This window comes from Protopterus annectens, chromosome 8.part0 (genome assembly GCF_019279795.1).
Source record: "Protopterus annectens isolate FY-2018-M chromosome 8.part0, PAN1.0, whole genome shotgun sequence".
Classification (NCBI taxonomy): domain Eukaryota; kingdom Metazoa; phylum Chordata; order Ceratodontiformes; family Protopteridae; genus Protopterus; species Protopterus annectens.
Window position 1 is genome coordinate 230411074 of NC_056741.1, and position 17839 is coordinate 230428912.

The 17839-nt window shown below is 43.1% G+C and overlaps 1 protein-coding gene across 1 annotated transcript in view; it reads left to right on the forward strand.

The window, feature by feature from the left end:
* Window positions 1-17839, forward strand: part of LOC122808719 (transient receptor potential cation channel subfamily V member 5-like) — a 917417-nt gene that overhangs the window by 594097 nt on the left and 305481 nt on the right. The gene's annotated exons all lie outside the window — the stretch shown is intronic.

The following is a 17839-nucleotide window of genomic DNA, read 5'->3' on the forward strand; positions in this document are numbered from 1 at the left end:
TTGTGATACCTATGGAGGTGGGTTTGTCTTTTGAGCCTTGCCTAAAAAAGGCACTATGGGGTAGCAAGAGCCTTTGCCAATATCCAAAGCCCAGGGGAGACAGGTGCAAGCCGTCCCTAGCGAAGCATCGTGGTTTGTCAAGCATATCATCCCAAGCTGACAGGCATTGGATCCCCTTTGAATGACACCAGTACTTAAGCCAATTGTTGAAATTGATCATCTTGTCTTCATATTGTGGCATCATTCTTGGTGAGGGTAAGATGCTACTCAAGGTCAGGGTCATACCGGCCTGGGCTACATGCTCAGAGAGCTCCTTTATGTCTCTTTTCATGTAGTCCAGGGAGGTACGTCTCAGGTCATTCACACCAGCATGGACAATGACTGAGTCATATTTGTACTTGCCTTGGAGTGACCTGAGTGCTTGTGTTATGTGGCGGATCCTAGCGCCCGACAGGCTGCTCACCGTGACCCTCTCCTTGTTCAGCCTGGTGAGCAGGACGTCAGTGTGCCTGACGATAGAGTCACCTATTACAAGTGTATCAGGTGTGTTGTTTAGTCTTAAGGGCTGTGACTGTTCGGCACACTGGCTTTGTGAGATATGTGTTGCACGTGTTTTGTTTTGGGGTAGCGGTTGCTTGGGTGTCTGCTTTGGAGGTCTCTGCTGCTTAGGCAGATCTTTATTTAGAGCCTCCGAGTATGTTTTTGTGTGATTATGTGTTTGGTTTGCTGTCGTGGTAGGTCTATGTGAGACTGGAATTGTAGTGAGTGTGGTTTCCTTCTCCTCCTGACTGGTTATGCCAGTACTGATTTGAGAGAGCTTAGCCTCATGAACTGCCCTTGTCAAGAGCAGAACCCCCACCTGCCTAGTTTTACATATCTTAGCACTATATACATAGCACATGTGCCACAGAGCTTATATAGTTTTGTAGTGTCTGCCACTACTATTCAGGTGGATGACATCTGCAGGTGCTGTAAAGATTGCCACTGGGGGTTAATAGGCCCTTAAAATGCTTTAACTGTCTCACACACATACTGCTGAAGGGGGCATGCATTCCAACACACATGCACAGAGAGCTGCCAGTTTTAAGATTAGAACACCTATCTATCTAGTTATGTACACTATAGCCCACCATACATATTGCATGTGCCACTGAGCTATTGTGTTTTAAAATGTCTAACTCTGCATCTAAGGTGGATGACCTCTGTAGGCCCTAAATAGCTTGGTGATGGTGAAGTTAACAGGGTGGAACAGGCACGCAAAATGTTACAACCATTGCACACACACACAAGACAGCCACATTGCTACAGGGGATATGCATACACAGACACATACACTCATACAGTTGCCAGTATTGAGATTAGAATGCCTACTTATTTAGTTGTATGTACTACAGTGCTATGTACTTATCACGTGTGCCATGGAGCTTATATGCCAGGGGCATACCTCTCAACCTCTTAGAGCAATAAATCTGGATAAAGCCTTCAATAATGGGGGGATAAAGGCCCAAAATTAGGGACACTTTTTACATATTGCTCTTACAAACTTAGATAACTGATAGAGTGACAGGTTTTGCATTGGCATTAATTTTGTGAAGGGCATTATGTCTGAAATTCAAATGTCTGTCATTATTTTCTGACTTCAACTCTGAATGATTTGCCAATGATTTGCCAGAAAACCATAATTTTATTAGAAACTGACGAAATATATGAGGCGAACATCTGGACATTCTGCAAAAATCTGTACAGTTGAATGGTATGGGCTGGAGAGTGTCATACGGTGCATCTAAGGTGGATGACATCAACAGACCCTGTAAAGTAATGCAAGGGGGGGGAGTCAACAGGGTGGAACAGGCCTCAAAATAGTATAACCAACACACACACACACACACACACACACACACACACACACACACACACACACACACACACACACACACACACACACACACACACACACACACACACACACACACACACACACGTACAGTATCACAGTTGTCAGCATTAAGATGGGAACCCCTACCTATCTAGTTGTACATACTATAGTACTACATATTTATTGCATGCACCACAGAGCTTATATGCCTAGAAAGTGTCCAACGGTGCATCTAAGGTGGATGACATCAACAGGCTCTGTAAAGTAATGCAATGGGGGAGTCAACAGGGTGGAGCAGGCCTCTAAATGGTATAACCAGCACAAACACACTCACCCCCCACACACACACACACACACACACACACACACACACACACACACACACACACACACACACACACACACACACACACACATAGACACACACAGTAACTGTTTACACTATAGTGCTACATATGTATCGCTTGCACCACACACTTATGTGACTAGGGAGTGCGTAAATGGCATATCAGGTGGATGACATCAGTAGGGCCTGTAAAGTAGGGCAGTGGGGGTTAACAGGGTGGAACAGGCTTCAAAATGCATTGGCATTGCACACATATAGGCAGGAAATACACACAGCCACAAGGAGAAACACTTATAGACACACACACACTCACTGAGTTGCCATTGTTGGGATTAGAACCACTACCTAACTATCTACACTATAGCACTATGTACTTTTCGCATGTGCCACAGAACGTACATATGTAGAAAGTATCTGCCACTGCTGTTGGAGTGCATGACATCAGTATCTGCTCACAGGGAGACTACTGCTGTGGAGAACGCTAGTCACAAGGCCAAACATGGTTGGCCATTACATAGACATAGGCCTGTTGGGCGTGTGTATTTGCTGTATGTGTAATACATACAGAAACACACACACAAACACACACACACACACACACACACACACACACACACACACACACACACACACACACACACACACACATAGCGACTGATGTAAGATTTCAACCCCTACCTACCTACTATTACACAATGGGGCTCACCATAGTATTTGCATGTGCCACTGGTTAAAATTGGTGTACATGTGGCTGTGGCAGTACATCGCTCTATCCCTTTCAGAGTCTGTCTCTGTCTCTCGCTTTGTCTCACTTTCTTTCTCTCTCTTTCTCCCACTGTCTCTGCCTCTCTATAAATGATATATCTGTATATGTTACCTATATATCTGAATGTATATCACACTCAACAGATCCAGATAAATCTTATATGCACCACATACAGATAGATGGGGGTACACATGTCTAATAGGGGTGGGGATAGACAGTTAAGGTGTACATAGCTGTCTGTATGCACAAAGGATATATGTACATCTCAGTTCTATAATCAGATGTGGGTTCAGATATGGGCTGCAAGTAGCTAAGTGTAGGAGCATGCCCAGCATGACCATCAATAATAACACTGGGACTCCAGGCCAGACCTACCTGTAAACCAGTCCAGGATTTTGTGTGCTACAGCCGACTGGCTGATGAACATCTGTAAACAGTCCAGCACCTTACTGATATACTGGCTGAGGGATATCCTGGCTGTGTGGTATCTCTATTAACTAACCCATATCTAGGGTGAGTAGAGAGTGTATTGGACTGAACAGAGTTTTGCATATGCAAGATACATTTTACACAGCACTGTGATGTCCTCGTGTATCAGTGGCAGATTAATATAGATTAATATGAGGAACCGCTGACAGACATTTGTCTACTGACTCCATAATTGCAGGGAACCCATGCTACTGCACAAATTATTCTAGTTTGTTTGGCCAGTGGTTTCTCCTTCCCCTAATATGTGGCTCTTTGTCCTGCTCTGCTCCAGTCACAGACTTTGTCCACAGTTGTTGCTGTTATGTAGTTGTAGTTATGGTGTGACTGGGGTAGAAGTCATAACAGCACACACATGTTATGGACTGCACACCTCTGACTGTACCTGTTTAACAAGTTGGCCAGCATTGTGCCCCATACATCTGCTCTGGTACTCAGATGGTTTGTGTTGCACTGGTATGATAAGGCTATATGTTGGCCATACCTCTCAAATTGCTACAGCCAGATATCTGGATAGGGCCATATATAACATTCAGACACAGGCCCAGACATGGGGACAGGATCTTAATTTTAATCTTCCGAACATAGACAGTTGGTAGAATGGTTTTGTATTAGCTTGCATTTTTTATGGGTATGAAGTCTGCATCTCAACTGTCTGTCATTGATGTTTTCACATCAACCTTTATTGGTTTGGCAATAGTTTGCCAGACAAATGCAATGTTATGACAAACAGAACAGATATATGAAGCATACATGTGGACATTCTAGGAAACCTTGTCATTCATGGGGTATGGATGGTGGCCACTGACTTGTTGTCAGTACTGACACAGTTACATGGCAGCCTTTATATCCTGGCGCTAGACTGACTTTTCACAACCTGCTGTTCTACTAGGCACCATCTAGGTTACTCAGAGCTGTGTACTGTCCATATCTGTGGCCCCCTGTCCCTTCATTGTTCAGCTTTCCTGCAGTAACAAATACTGACTTCTGGAAAGTCTGTAGAACTCCTACCATTGGTGTAGCTGACATGCAAAATAGTAGGCATGGCCAGTTTCAAACCATGGACCCAGACAACCACAGTAATGTACTTAGCTCACTAAGCCACAACAGCCACAAGTCAGTGCTGACTGCTTTCTGACACTATTAACCACACACATACATAGCACATTGACGCTTGCATATTGTGGAAATGGAAGATGTTAGCAAGTTGATTGGGACAGCCCTGGGAATGTGTGGTCTGCTGCTATTACCTTACAAACATAAATGTGACGGCAGTTCTATGGGAACACGGGTGTGTCGGCCATACCTCTCAACTGTACAGATTTTCTCAGAGTGTCCAGATGTTTGCCTCATATTTTGGGTCCATTTTTCATAACATTGTGGTTGAAAAGAAATTTACTGGCAAATCATTAAAGACTGAAGTTAGAAACTAATGACAGACATTTCAGTTTCAGACTTCTTACCCTTCAGAGAATTTATGCTACTGAAAAACCTGTTATTCTATCAACTTTCTAAGTTTGTAAGAGCAATATTTAAAATTGTCCCTGTTTTTGAGCCTTTGTCCCACATTTCTTTATGGCTTTGTACAGATGTCTTGCTGTAAGAGGTTTAGAGGTATGTATAGGACTCCAACATTGACATCCATGCATCTGTCCTATGACCCAAAGTCCCTCACATATTTCAGTGGATTTTGCTGGCTTGGGGCCTACTGTATATTCTGGGCAGCCAGTATGTGGCAGAGAGTTCGTGTTGTCCGACATAACTGTCAGTTGTCTGCTGCGATCCCAGTAGCCCACTCCATTCCATTGCATACATGCAGCAATACCATACATGTGCTACCACAGTCTACTACTCCATTCATTTGTTGTTACGAAGAGGGACTTACCTTGTGCCTGCAGCAGTTGAGAGGACAGTGCATCAGGGCTGACTCTGTTGGATGTATGCAGTACACAGCCTATACATGCTAAGGTACAGGTAGTGTGATGTGGCTGGCATCCTTTTTACTGTGTATGTGAGTCAGAGTGAGGTGTCAGTCCCTCGGTCCCTAGGTTGTCAGTGCATGTGTCATGCGTTGCCACTTTGCCAAGGCCAGGGCATACTGGGCATGCCTACATCTGCCTATAGTGACAGGCTTAGAGGGTTCCTCCACCGAGTCCCTCTGTGAGTGTGGGGACCTTGGCAATGGTGGGGGGGTTGTGTCTTCCTTCCGTCTGATGTTCCTGCCGCAGCTGTTTCCACAGGATCATATTGTGTAGCATGGCACATACTATGAACATGTGTGCACATGTGGCTGGAAAGTACTGCAGGGCTCCACCAGATATGTCAAGGCAGCGTAACCGTGACTTGTGCAGCCCAAACACATGCTCTATGATGTTCCTAGTTTGTGTGTGTGCTTCATTATGCCATTCTTCAGTTGGAGTGTGTGCATTTCTCATGAGTGCCATAATCCACAATTCCAGTGCATAGCCAACATTCCCCAGCAGATGGCTATACGGGATGTCCCGCCTGGCAAATGCCTGGTAGAGCTGGGATGCATGGCAAATGTGAGAGTTGTGATAACTACCAGAGTTACCAGCACACACATTGATGATAATGCCCTGGGCATTGCACATGACTTGGCAGTTGATGGTGTGATACCCCTTGCGGTTGACATAGACTCTACCCTCCTCACCGGGTGGTGCTTTGATGTGCACATGGGTGCAGTCTATAGCACCCAGTACCTCTGGGTAGTGTGCTACACCATGGGAGAGATGTATACTGCTAGTCCTCTCCTCAGGGGTGTTGGACAAATAAATGTACTCACTGGCATGTGTTAGCACAGGAACTACTGGAGAACCCTGGATGCGGATGCCTGTGAGACCCCCATGATGTTATCAGTAGGTCTCTTGAAAGTACCTGTAACTAGCATTCTTAAGACTACACATACCTTTGTTTCCATTAGGATGGATTCCCATCTGTTGGTTCTGGGTCTGAGGTGAGGGTGGCAGAGCTCAGTGAGTTCCTGTAGTATGTCCCTGTCCACCCTGTAGCGCTCTACTATCTCCAGCTCATGTAGCCCCTGAAAGGTTACCCTGGGCCTGAACACTTTTCTCCTCCTCAGTCTGGGCCTATTGTCAGCATCATCATCATCACTGACCTCAGCCTGTAGTGCATACAGATGTAGCAGAGCAGCAGTAGCCCCTGTCATTTTGTCAGTTAAAATTCCCAAGTGTGTACTCCAGTGGTGCAGATTATGTGGGAAAAATCAAATTTAAGGGCATATGCATACTTTATACTGCTGTGCTGCAGATGCAGCCTGTGTTATTGGCTGACTATGATACATTCCACCTGACAGGTATATCATTGAGGGGTTTGAATGGGCCAGTGTCAGTGGAACAGGGCTTATCAGTCTTTTATATTTGATTGTCTTTCCCAGGCTATTTCCTTTTATTTTATTTTATTTTTTTCAATTTCTTCCACTGCTAACCTCCGTGGTACTACTATAAACATTGCTCAGCAGTTTGGACCCCCATACACAAGCATGTTTAGCTTTTCTTTAATTAGCTAAAACACTCGCCACAGGTCTAAGTATAGCTTAGCAGCCTCAGACACACACCCCTGCTTAGCTGTGCTTAGCTGAGCACAAAAAAAGCGTGGCTAAGCTCCAATCTGCTTACACATGCCGTGACACACCCTTTTTTGATATTAGCTATCTGTTCTGCCTACAACAACACAGTTCTAGCCCAATTACAGTTAGTACCTATGGACACGGTGGCCTTTTTTGCTATTCAATAAACCTGGCTCATTTACATACACCTAAATGGGTATACCCTAGATACTGCACTACAATAGGGTCTATCTCCTTAGCTACCACTATAATCTGCCATTGTATGACTCTGCTTGCTGGGCACTATAATGCAATAACTTTGCATAGCTTTATATTTCATATTTTATACTTTTTATTTATTTATTTGCAAAATAGCATGTTTGCGCATTGCTACGCGCTACTTAAACGTGGCATATGTATTAAAAAAAGTTTAATTTTTCATATATTGCAATACGTTTTCAACTGCATGGCCATAAGTTTGGCTATTTGCATGCCTATTGTGTAATATACAACCTTTTATTTGGGCGGTTACAGCCCCTGTTTAAATGTTATACTCTGGTACATGGTTTGTAACCACATATAGTTTTTTATGCTGACATGGCACCTACACAGGTACCTTTCTGCTTGTTGAATCAGTAAATCATCTCATTTGCATGATTTTTACCAGCAGATGAGGTGATTTGCATTCTGCGGACACCTCCGTGTCTGCACTGTGTCCACACACTCATGCACACCCCCAGCTCTGTTTCCTGTATTGCTCGGCGGCCATATTCCATGTTCGGGTCACTATACTATTCATAGGTTCATAGGTTCATAGGTGTGTACTAGGCTAATGGCCCTGGAGCCTTTACAAGCCTAGCCCATAGGATTATCATGGCATCGTGCCACCCGACCTTAGTTGCCAGTGCCTCTGTCGAGTAGAGCCACTGGAGTGATCCCCAGGGTGGATTTTCTATTTCCCATCCACTCATCAAGATTTCTCTTGATGAGGGCCAGTGAGGTGCTCTGTTTGACATGTATGGGAAGTCTATATATGGCATGGGCAGTCTCTGGGTTATGAACCTGTCCTTCCAGCATATTCTGTTGATTGTGGTAATGAGGTTGAGGTCTCTGGAGCGTGTGGTGCAGAGGGATTGGGATTCTTTAGATGTAGCATTTCTAACAGAGTTGGGTCAGACATGGCTTTATAAGTCAAGCAGAGATCACCTCTAAGTAGGTGATATGAGACAGAGAATAGTTGGAGTTTTTTGAGTCTGTCCATATAGGACAAGTGTTTAAGGCCTATGATCCTCTTTGTGAGGTACCTTTGCAGCCTCTCCAGTTGTTGCAGGTGTCTAGTGAGGTACATGCCAAATGGGGTATTGTACTCAATGATTAGCCTAATGAGGGAAGAGGAGAGGGAGACAATGACCTCTTTCTTCCTGGATGTAAAACCCTTAGTAGTGAGATCTGCCACATGGAAGGACTTTCTGACCACAGTGGCAGTGTGGTGGTCAAAAGAGAGGTTGCTGTCAACCTGTGTTCCCAGATCTCTTATAATGCCTTCTGTGTTCAATGGACTACCATTGATGTGGTAGTTCATGGGAATTGGGTTTTTCCAAAGGGGTTGACACATTTTTTGCCATTGAGCTTAAGGCCATGGTTCTGGCACCAGTCATTGGTCTCAATGAGGCCTTTCTGTAGGATGTCAATATCACTTGGGGAGTTAATAATGGCTCCCAACTTGCAATAGTCTAGAAACTTTGTCAGCCAGAGTCCCTTTGTGTTGGACTGGACTTCTGAGAAGTAGATACCAAGCAGGAGAGGACCCAGGACCGAACCCTGTGGGACTCCACTCGTGACTGGTCGGCAGTCTGACTTGAAGTCAGCTACTTTCACACTGTGTGTTCTATCTGTGAGCCAGTTTGCAACCCACCTAGTGATATAGGGGTTGATGCCTAGCTTAGTGAGTTTTTCTATGATTCCTGAGTGGGGAATGGTATCAAAGGCCTTGGCCAGATCAAGATAGGCTGTATGAACCACCTTGCCTTTATTCACAGCTCTGGTGACTGACTCAAAGAAGTCAACCAAGTTGAGCAGGCATGCTCTACCCTTCACAAAACCAAACTGTGTGAGATCCAGAGTTTGAAGATTCCCTATATCCTTGTTTATTAGGTCCATGATGATACTTTCCATAGCTTTGCATATCAGACTTGTCAGGGGTGATAGTTCCCAGGGTCTGTAGTCACTCCTCCTTTGTGGAGAGGGATGACTACAGCAGTGCAGTATTTGGTAGGGACAAAGCCTGAGGTGAGGCTGATAATGAACAGAGCACACAGATCAGGTGCCAGTTCACTCTGTAGTTCACGTAAAACACAGTCAGGGATATTGTTAGGTCACATAGGAGCTGTATTATTGGCCTTGGACAGTGCTGTTTTAACCTGTGCAGCAGTAATACTGGGTGCCTGGCAATCTACTGGTATTGTGATTGGTCCTTGGGGGGGAGGGGTAAAGTTGGCACTGAATCTGTCAGCCAGTATATTGGCAATATCTGCTGGCTCAGTATAGGAGGTACCATTGTGTAGTAGCTCAGAGCAAATCTGGGTATTGCTGTGGAGGTTCTTAACATAACTATAGAAGGCCTTGTGGTTGTCTTTACTGTCTGCAGCAATTCTGTTTTCATAGCTAGCTTTAGAGGATTTGATGAGGGATCTCAACTTTTTGTTGAGGCTGATAAGGGAGTTTTTCCAGTCTTGGGACTTCACCTTATTCCACACAAGTTTCCTGCTTTTGTTGTAGAGTTTGTTTATTGGAAGGGACCACCAGATTGGCTTCCTTTTTTTGGAGGAGAGCATCTTAGTTCTACTGGGTATGGCGAGATTCATGCATTTGTGTACGTGTTCATAAAGTGCATTGGTGTATGAATCGGCGGTCATGCAACTATTCTCCATTTGCATGGGTGCCATGAATTAGCCACCTCTGTTCTTAGTAGCCCAAAGTTAGCTTTGGAGAAGTTTTTCATGGTGGTTACCTTTGCAGGGGGGGTGAGAGGGATGTGGATTTCCAAGGTGATTAGTTTGTGGTGGGATCTAACCAGGGTGGAGCTGATTATTGGTGTAAAGCAATGGTCGCCCATGTTAGTAATGACCAGGTCAAGGATGTCACTACCTCTAGTGGGGGTAAGAATGATCTAGTCCAGGGCACTGGAATTAATAAATTCCAGGAAACGTTGGGCAAGTGTATTGATACATGAGTAGTTTTTCCAGTTAATGGAGGGGTAGTTGAAGTTGTCCAGTATGAGTGTGTTAGATTGGACCCTAATATTCTCCAGGGTTCTTAGGAACATAGAGTGAGTGTCTTGGGACATGGTTGGGGATCTATAACAGGCTACGACCTGAATTGCTGTCTTACCCAATGTTAGCTGCACCTGAAGTATCTCTGATGCATTATGTTGGACTACCAGTCTGGAGGTGTGTGCATCCTTTATGAATATGGAAACACCACCACCTCTGGAGCTTCGGTCCAAGTTCTGGGGCCGAAAGGTGTGGAATGAGTTACAGCCTGGTAGTGCAGGGGTGCTTTCTGCTGCCTTGAACCATGTCTCTGTTACAGCACAAATGTCGATGTTCTCCATTTTAAGGAGTGCTTCGAATGAGTGCATTTTGAGATTTAGACTTCTAGTGTTGAGCAGCATGACCCTCGGATTGTATTTGTTTGTAGCTGTTATGGTGGTAATTTGGTCTTTGGAACACCACCTATAAAAGGCACTATAAGTGTGGCAAGAGCCTTGGCCAATATCTGGAAGCCCAGGGGTGACAGATGCAGACCATCTCTGGCAAAGCATTGAGGTTTGTCAATCATGTCATCCCAAGCAGACAGATACTGGATCCCCTTAGAATGACACCAGAAACTTAACAAATTGTTGAAATCAATCATTTTCTGCTTGTACTGTGGTATCATTCTGGGTGATGGTAGGATGCTGTCAGGGCTAGGGTTGTACCCACGTGAGCTACATAATCCGAGAGATTCTCCATATCTCTTTTCATGTAGTCCAGGAGGTACATCTCAGGTCATTCACATCCACATGTACAATGACAGAATCATATTTGTACCTGTTGTTGAGGGACCTGAGTGCATGTGGTGGATCCTGGCACCTGACAGGCAGCTGACTGTTACTTTCTCCTTATTCAACCTAGTGAGTGGAACATCAGTGTGCCTCACTATCGAGTCACCTATGACTAGTGTGCTGGGCATGCTGTTTTGCGTTAGGGGCTTTGGTTGAGTGGCACACTGTTTAGAAGAGTTATGTGTCTCATGGTTAGTGTTGTGTTGTGGTAGTCAAGTGTGTTTCTGCCTTGGAGGTCTCTGCTATTTGGGTAGATTTTTATTGAGAGCCTCCACGAAGGTGGGTGTTTGATTTGTGTTTTTATGTGAAGGCAGTGCTGGTGTGTGTTCTGGAGGGCTACGTGTTCAATGTGGTGTGGTGCAAGTGCTGACCTTCTCCTCTTCACCAGCTATTCCGGTCTTGACTGGAGAGTGCGTAGCTTCCAATTTGGATATATAAGTGCATCTCTCACAAGTCTGAGTACTGGGCGATAGGAGGAGAGGGTTGTCAGTGTACATGAGACAGTTGCTCCATTGCCTCAGGATGCCCAAGATCACCAGGTTAACAGGAGAAAGCACAGGATACTGACATTTAGACATGCCTGGAGGTGTGGGCATTAATAATAAGTAAAGGAGCTGTTTCCTTATAGAATGTTTAGTGCTAGTAGCACTTTTGTGTGCTACAATAATTGCTACAAGAAGTCTGGTATGGTAAAGTGCTAGACTAATAAGCTAGTAAAAGTGCAGGAGAGGAGAGAACTAGCAGATCTAAGGGAAAAATTGAAGAGCAGACTTTGGCACCTTTCAGAAGCTTACAAATAGTCCTGGATATAGCAAATCTGTATCTGGACTAGACTAGTTACAGTCTAAACTCACAAGCAGCCATATACAAAGACATTCAAATGTGTCATCTAAATGAAAAAATAAAAGACAGTACATAAGACCACCTAGAAACAAAGATTTACAAGTGCAATGCAGACTTTTAAACCAGAAAGTTGAAAGAGATGGATAAACTGCCCAAACGGCCAATAAACTACATATTCTGGGCCAGAAACCACTCCTCTTGTGGTAGATAAACTACCTAGTGCTTACCACTCCCACTGATAAGCTAGAAGGCTTCCTTCCAACACAGAATGGTTTGGTGGGCTCAGAAGCTTACATACAGTCCTGGATACAGTAAATCTGTATCTGGACTAGACTAGTTACAGGAAAGGCGGGAAAAGTGTAAACGTGGGCTTTTAGACCATAAAGTTGAAAGAGATGGTAAACCTGCCCAAACGGCCAATAAACTACAATTTCTGGGCCAGAAACTGCTCTTCTTGTGGTAGAAATGGTACCTAGTGCTTACCACTCCCACTGACAAGCTAGAAGGCTTCCCTCCGACACAGAGAGGCTTGGGGGCTCAGAAGCTTACAAACAGTCTTGGATACAGCAAATCTGTATCTAGACTAGACTAGTTATAAGAAAGGTGGGAAATAAGCACAAATGCGGGCTTTTAGACAAGAAAGTTGAAGGAGATGGAAAAACAGCCCAAACGGCCAATAAACTACAATTTCTGGCCAGAAACTGCTCGTCTTGTGGTAGAGAGGCTACCTAGTGCTAATCAATCCCACTGACAAGATAGAAGGCTTCATGTAGGGTTTATTGAATTACCTTCAGTGTGTTAATTAAACCTAAGCTCCTTTTTAATACTGTTATATAATAATTTCCTCTTAATCTGGTTCAGTCTGGAACCCAAAATAACAGAAAAATAAATCCCTAACCTTGTCTCCAACTTATCTGGTAATGAATACATAATACCTAAACTACACTTTTTTGATATTACGAGAAAGTTTTACACATTTTAGCTACACTGCCACATTTTGCATGAATCACATCCACAGCTCCAAATTGTATAACAACTACTTTAACTGATTTTGTACTGAAAGGAATAGAATCCAGTTGTTTATCTGTTCCAAATCCATATCCTTTGTTATTACTTATTACTAACCCAACAGTTCCTAAAAGTTTTAAAAAACTCAGTTACCAGAAGTCCATATGAAGTATTTCTTACCAGTAACATATTCTGTATATCGCATAATCAGTAGACAAAATAATATTTGGAAAGGGCTCAATCCCAATCAGCCACTTAGCCAGCTACATACTAACACCCAGTTCTTTAACCACCCAATGCATAACTAAGCTGAATAATATAGGACCAAGTTGACATCCCTGTTTAATGCTTTCTACCCAGCCATCCATTCACTACCAGATGTACCCAAAAGAACTCACAGACACCATATAATAACTTTATTTATTTATTTATTGATATTTGTTGACCGGCAATGTCCGACTGGACGTAGGTCCATTTTCAGCAGAGGCCCGGGGAGAAAAGCTCCACAGTTAAAATAAACAGACAGTAGTTACATTGGATTACATAGCGATTAACAATTTACATAGCAATTACTTGCAACATATTTACAGATGAAGAACATAGTACATCAGTAGACAACTAGAATCTTTATCTGTGAAGTACATAACAGACACTAACAAATGTTTGAAGAAGAAGTTCCTGCTGTATAATAAGTACTGGCTTATGAGCATCTGAGCTTGCTATAATCAAGGTAGTTAGTGGAGTGGAAAGAAAGGTAGTGGTTGGATGGGGAGGGTGATATTAGAGTGGGAGTTGCAAGGGCATAGCCAGCATGTTTTTAGGTGCGCTTTTAGTAAAGTTTTGAAGTGGGTGCATGATGGTATGGAGGTAATTGTGGGTGGGAGGAAGTTCCATAATTTGGTTATAGTGCAAGAGAATAGTGCTTCACCAGCAGAGTTATTGGTTTTCGTGATCTGCAAGTGATTTTTGTTGCTGGATCTTAGTGGTCTGGTGGTGCAATAGGGTTGGAGTAGATTCTGGGGGGATGGGACATTTAGTGGATGATTTACTAGTTTGTGGGCAAGTAAGAGTTGATACCATTGAAGGAGGTGAGGGAGTTCAAGCCAGCCCAGTTCAGCAAGTGAGAGACAGTGGTGACTACGATAGGATGCCCCTGTGGTGAATTTGGTGATTTTGTTGTAGCAGGTCTCTAGCTTGTTTAAATCGCATTGACTTAGGTTGGTATATATTGGACAGGCATAAAGTAGGGTGGAGATAAGGTGGGAATTTACTATTGAAATCGTTGCTGCTTTGGTGAGAAGTTGCTTATTTCTGTATAGCACTCCTAGTTTATTGTGGACTTTTTTTATGGTCAAGGATATGTGAATGTCAAATTTTAGTTTATTGTCTATTTCCACTCCTAGCAATTTGGTGTGTTCAGTTGGGTATATAGTGGTGTTCTTTTGCTGTGATGTTAAAGTGAGAGTTGCTTTGAGTATGTTTGGTGGGTTGGAAGATGAGTAGTTCAGTTTTGTTTGGGTTGAGTATTAATTGGGCATCGGATAACCAAGTTTCAACAGAGGAAAAGGCTTCCTGTGTGACTTTTTGCAGTTTCGGTAGGGACTGGGCTGAGCAGATGATGGTTGAGTCATCTGCGTATTGTATGAGTGTGCCATGTTTCGTGGCAGAGGCTAGATTATTGGTGAAAACAGAGAAGAGTAGGAGTCCAAGGATGGATCCTTGGGGAACCCCTATGGAGACAGGTAGTTGGGGAGATATGTCATTCTGCCATACAACGGATTGTTGGCGGTCAGACAGGTAACTCTGAAACCAGTTGGTGACCGATTGTGAGAAGGATAGGTTATTGAGGACAGAGATAAGTTGTTTGTGTGGGACCATGGCAAATGCTTTAGATAGGTCTAGGAAAGTAGCAGAGGAGAGATAGCCATTGTTTTTATGCTGAAGGATAGTGTTAGTAAAGGAGAGTAAGGCAGTGGTGGTGCTATGGTTTGGTCGGAACCCATGCTGAGTATTGGAAAGGAGGTTGTTAGTAAGGAGGTAGTCTGAGACCTGAGAGTGTATGCATCTCTCTAGTATTTTGGAGAGTGAAACTTACATACTTTTTCCAGGAACCCATTAACTTGCAAAATATCCCAAATATTCGTGTGTTGTAACATATCAAGTGGTTTCATTATGTCAGAAACCACCAACTGTCACTCTAGGGAATTATTTTTTATACCTTGCCCTACTTCTTTTATTAAGATGAGCATTTCTGTTATGCTTTGTCTTTGTACAGCAAATATTCTTGTGTCTAATAATAATGGAATGGCTGCCATAAATCAACATATTACCAACCCCATAAATATCTTTTGTAATCTACATTGCACATAACTAAATGTCCCCAGTTTGTCAGTTTACTTTCTTTTTCCAAATAATCTTTACTAATACTCCATCTATCTTCTGATTCCAAACCAGAGGTGAACCACTCATTTGAAACACATAAAAAGTATTTTTCACTACTATCCTATGCTTACAGAAAGCATAGCCTAAGCTTTCTGACCTCCCGTACAGTATTACTATTGTCATGACTTAACACCATGCCTGATTCTTCCATTAAAACAGGTTTAGTCAAATAGTCTGTGGCATCTTCAGAAAGAGAAGGTTCCTGCCTTTTAGGATCATAGGATCATAGGAGATTACTAGGCTACTGAACAGGAGATCATTTTAAGCCTAGCCATTTCATCCCAGTGTAATACTATAGAAATGCTAGTCAATACCCAAGATTGCATTTAATGATGAATGCCCATATCCCGGAGGGTTGTGGGCTGTATCCCCAGTAAGAATTTACAGTGCCCCATCCACTCATCCAATTTCCCTCTGAAGAGTCTTATAGAGGTGCTCTGTTTCACATGAATTGCTAGCCTGTTCCAAAGATGCAGTAGTCGCTAAGAGAAAAATCTGTCCCTCCATCATGTCCTATTTAAGTTGCAAGCCATATTTATGTCCTGGAATGAGTAGCCCTAGTCCTGTTTGATTTATGGATATGCAGCAAGTTCATTAGGCTTAAGTCTTAGATTGCTCTGTAGGCAAGGCATAAGTCTCCCATAAGAAGTCTATATGATATGGAGTATAGTGACAGGGACTTTAGTCAGTCTGTGTATGGCATATGCTGGAGCCTCTTGATCTTCTTTGTTAGACACCTCTGAGGTCTCTCTAATTGCTGCAGGTGCTTACTATGGTACGTACCAAATGGGGAGTTGCACTCAGTTATGGACCGGATAAGTGCAGAGTATAGGGGGATTATAACTTCTTTTGCTGTTGAGGCAATGCCTTTACTAATCAAGTGTGCCACATAGAAAGCTTTCCTTACTATAGTAGACACATGGTGGTTGAAGTTAAGGTCACAGTCAACTTGTGATCCCAGGTCCCTTACTACTTCATTGGTACTTAGGGTATTGCTATTGGTTTGATAGTGTGAAGGGACACTGTTTGTGCCAAAGGGAATGATGATGCATTTCTTTGCATTCAGTTTGAGACCATGACTAATACACCAGTGGTTGGTCTGCGTGAGAATCTACTGGAGTATACTGACATAATTGGGGGAATTCAGTTATTGCACCTATTTGTAGTTGTCTGTAAATTTGGTCAGCCACAACCCCTTACTTTTGATCTGAACATCTGAGAAGTATATACCAAACAGTAGGGGGGCCAGCACTGACCTCTGCGACACCCTACTGGTAACAGGTCTGCTGGTTGATGTGGAGTCACCCACTTTGATAGTGTGTGTCCATTTTGTAAGCTAGTTGGCCACCCATGTTACAACGAAGGGGATTAGATTCAGTTTGCTAAGTTTATCAAAAATGCCTGAGATTGTGTCAAAAGCCTTTGCCAGGTTAAGGTATGCTGCGGGCACAGATTTGCCCTCGTCCATGGCTCTGGTCACATTTTCACAGAAATCCACCAGATTTAACAGGCAGGATATGCCCTTCACAAAGCCAAATTGGGTAGGATCCAGGGTTTTGATGTCACCTATGTCTTTATTTATAATGTCCATAATGATATATTCCATGGCCTTACAGATGAGGCTGGTTAGTCTTATGGGTCTGTAATTCCCTAGGTTTGTTGCTAAACCACCTTTGTGGAGGGGAATAACTGTTGCTGTTCTTCATTCCACAGGAACAAAGCCTGTGGTTAGGCTATTATTGAAAATGGGACTTAGTGGTGATGCTAGTTCATGTTTTAGCCCGTTTAGAAGACAGCCTAGGATGTTGTCTGGTCTCATAGAGGCTGTGTTTTTTTGCCTTGGAAAAGGCTTTGAGGACCTGCTCTTCAGATATGTAGGGTGGGGAGGAAGTTCTACCTTTTTTTCTTATGCGTCTCCTGCAGATGTCATTCAAATATGTATATAATACCAGGTTTAGTAGTGTACATGTTTCCCTCTAAATCTTGTGTAGATTTTTCTGAGCATAAATCTTGTGGATTTTTAGAAATATTTCTAAGACTGATGAATTTGTCCTGGTCTTTACCGGAAGGGAGTTTTCCCCCAAGTTTTTATTTTACAGACTATTTTTTAGCTTCTTATTGAGTCATTTATTTTGTTTGCTTTTGATAACTCTTTTGATTTTAATGAAGTACCGGAAGTATAGCTGTTAGGGAGTCTGTGAGGTTAGTTGAGTCCTAGTTTTGCCAAAAGTATTTCCAGTTTATTTTGGATAATTCGTGTTTTAAGGTTGCATGCGTTTTGAGGAGGTTTAGGTGAAAGGAACTAATTTTGGGTTGGAGTTTTGTATTAGTAGTGTTTATAGTAAATGTTAACAGGCAGTGATCACTTATTGTGAGATGGG